The 3,401-nt window shown below is 51.0% G+C and overlaps 1 protein-coding gene across 1 annotated transcript in view; it reads right to left on the bottom strand.

Annotated features, from left to right (window-relative positions):
* DNAH9 (dynein axonemal heavy chain 9) overlaps positions 1 to 3,401 on the bottom strand; it is a 609,139-nt gene that overhangs the window by 537,577 nt on the left and 68,161 nt on the right. The gene's annotated exons all lie outside the window — the stretch shown is intronic.

The following is a 3,401-nucleotide window of genomic DNA, read 5'->3' as shown; positions in this document are numbered from 1 at the left end:
CCAGGCTGAAGAACCCCACGACTCTCAGCCTGTCGTCGTAAGGTCTGTTTTCCTGACCTCTGATCATGCGTGTGGCTTTTCTCTGGACTCTCTCAAGCTTCTCCACATCCTTTTTGAATTGTGGAGCCCAAAACTAGACACAGCACTCCAGTTGCAGCCTCACCAATGCCAAGTACAAGGGGAGAATGGCATCCCGGGATTTGCTTGAGAAGCATCTATGGATGCAAGCCAGCGTTTTGCTCGCTTTAGTAGCCACAGCATCGCATTGAAGGCTCATGTTCATCTTGTGGTCAATGATGACCCCCAAGTCTCTTTCTTCCATAGTGCTAGCCAGCATAGCACTGCCGAGCCTATAAGGATGGTGCAGGCTTTTCTTCCCAAGGTGGAGAACCTTGCATTTTTTGGTGTTAAACACCATCAGGTTCTCATCCGTCCATTTGCTGAGCCTGTCCAGGTCATCCTGGATCACCCAGCTAGTTTTTTTACACACACACACACACACACACACACACACACACACACGCTAATTGCCCATCAAAAGTGACAGGGGGGGGCAAGGACAGTGGCCTGTGTCCGGCCTTGTTCCCCCGTCCCACCTTCAGCTGCACCCCTCTCTCCCTCTGTCTGCTGGCACTGCATGGGGCTTGGGGCCCAGGGGCCAGAATGCATAGCTGCAGGGCCCAGGTGGGGAGCAGGAAGGAGCCACAGGCAGTTTGCCCAAGGGCACGGGGGGATTGGCTCCCCACCACTACACGCACTGTTGGGGGCATGGGGGGCACATGCCCCTAAGATCTGTGTGCAGGGCAGGGGCAGGCCACCCATTGCAGGCTCAGGCTCCCCACCCTGCTGCCCTCCCCTCGGGTCCTCTGAGGCCCAGTGGGTGGGACCTGGTGCAGCAGGGCAGAGCAGGGCTGGATGGGAAAGCTTGGTGTCACTGCTGCAAACCCTGTGCTGCCCTGGCAAGTCATCCCCTGCCCATCTGGCAGCCACAAGAGGTGGAGGCACAGAGTTGTGCCCCCTGCTGCTGCAGGGTGGGCAGGGGGTGTCCCACCATGGTAACGCAGGCCTTACTGCAGGTGCACTGAGCTTCCCTGCCCAGCCCCACTCTGCCATGCCACGCCAGATCCTGGCCTCTGGCCTAAGCTAGGGCAGCAGGACAGGGAGGCAGAGCCTGCAGCAGGCAGCCCAAACCGATTCCCCACCCCACAGGCTCCACTCTGCCTGTAGAGGAGGGAGAGCCGGGCTCTTTGCTCCACTCTGCCGCAGCTGCCGCCTCCTGTGAGGAGCAGTCAGGGCTCAGGCACTGCTGTGAGGAGCAGGGGGCTGTGGACCCAAGTCCCCAGTCCTGTAGCCCTGGCAGCTTGGGGCCCTCTCCAGTAGGGCTGGGGGGGAGGGGGGGTCCTGTGGGTGGGGAGTGATGGGCACTGGCAGGGCCCAGGGGGCTGTGGCTTGGGAGTGAGGGGCCTGGACCAGCATCTTGATGAGCTAAGAGGGCAGAAGGAGCTCTGATTTTCCATGGTAAAAGACTCAAAATCAAGTACCAAAATTTATAGGTACTTAGAATTTATTTTATTATTGTGATTGAGGCACTGGTAGGCTTCCAAACTGCTTTAAAATTGTAAATATATGAATAAAACATTGTGCTCAACTGATATCTATCTAGATAGATAGATTTCATTTTAAAATCACAGATTTTAGGTTTTTAATCAGATTATTTGAGATTTTTATCACAGAATTTGCAATTTTTAAACAAAGCAAATGAGGATCCCTGTGCATAACTCAGGAATGATACAAATGTATCAAAAACTGTCCTAACTTTAAACTTGGTTCATCCAGTGTTAAAAGTTGGAGCAGTTTTGCGACACTGGTATCACTTTTGGAAGGGGACATGAAACTGTTAGAATGCAACATCTCCCCCTCCCCTTTTCACACTGCTCCATGTGTACATTTGCCCATGCCCTTTGGGAGTGGTAACATTAAAACCAGTATTCAGAAAATAAAGGTATGCTTCCAATATAGGCATGAGCCTAATGAGATTAAATAGCATGTGTAGACTAAGTAGTCAAGAAGCTTTATTTGCAGACAGTTTTCATGCCAGCTGGATGGCTCAAAGGGACATGTGGTACTTCTTGATCTTGATATATACACATTTGGTGTCTGTTTAAATACAAACTCTAGGGAAAATAATGGCATCTTTCTACAATTGACTACTGGTAAAGGGTTTTTCTCCTGGTAGACAAGGGATGGGATGTAATCTAAGTTCTCTCACTACTCAAACTATATTAAGCCCTCAGATAAATCAGGATTCAAAGGGGAAGTGAGGAAGAAAGGGGATGAGGAGGTTAATACAACCTGAAAACAAAACAAAACGGAAGTACACAACACCCTTCCATGTAGGAAGGGAACTGGTGGAAAGTGGAGAAAATCAAAGGGGATCCATAGGTGAGCCCTTCAAAATGTGCCAAAGTTAAGCTAGGAATACCAGCTGAAGCAGAGGCAGATATGTGGTATTAGGAGGTGCTGGGCTTGATCAATGCACAGGTAAAGTTACTTAACTAAGGAAGCATGCAATTTCTCTCACTGGCTCTGTTAGTAAGTATATGCTCCATAGATTTCCACACACCACCATAATCCCCATTCCATTATAACAAAGAAACCAGGAGAGGAAGCACACTTAGGAGTCACTGGTTTGCTTGCAAGAATATTGTGGGAGACAGTATCAAAACCCTTGCTAAAGTCCACTGCTCTTCCTGCATCCACAGAGTCAGTCATCTCATCGTACAAGGCAATCAGGTTGGTCAGGCATGACTTGCCCTTGGTGAATCCACGCAGATTGTTCCTAATCACCTTCTTCTCCTACTAGTGTTCAGAAATGGAATCCCTGAGGACCTGCTTCATGATTTTTCTAGGGATTGAAATGAGGCTGCCCAGTATGTAATTCCCTGAATCCTGCTTCTTCCCTTTTTTAAAGGTGAAAGCTATACTTGCCCTTTTCCAATCATCCAGGACTAGTGGTGATAGAGATGTTTTGAGCCAATACCGATGGCCAATTTTTTACGAGCCATACCAGCTGATCTGATTCCAATATGCAGTCCCGCAGTGTGGAGAGTGGCATCCAGCTGATAAGTCTGTTGTGGGGGAAGGGGTGTGGGGAGGGAAAGGGCATTGGGGGGGCAGATAGAGGCCCCTGCAGTGAAGGTGGGAATGGGGCTAGCACTGGCACTGGGGCAGGGGCAGTGGCAGGTGTTGCCCATCTGGGGCTGGGCAGGGCACAAGACGGAGCCACAGCTCATCCACAGGGCATGGGGAGGGGCAGTTCCCGCCGCTGCATGCACCTTGGGAGGGCATGGGGTGTGTGTGTCCCTGGACCTGTGCGCAGCGAGGGCTGCTGCTGTGGGTTG

The sequence above is a fragment of the Gavialis gangeticus genome, unplaced genomic scaffold (genome assembly GCF_001723915.1).
Source record: "Gavialis gangeticus isolate Ggan-Ray unplaced genomic scaffold, GavGan_comp1, whole genome shotgun sequence".
Taxonomy (NCBI): domain Eukaryota; kingdom Metazoa; phylum Chordata; order Crocodylia; family Gavialidae; genus Gavialis; species Gavialis gangeticus.
Note: the sequence above shows the minus strand (reverse complement) of the source record. Positions and strands in the feature narration are given on the sequence as shown.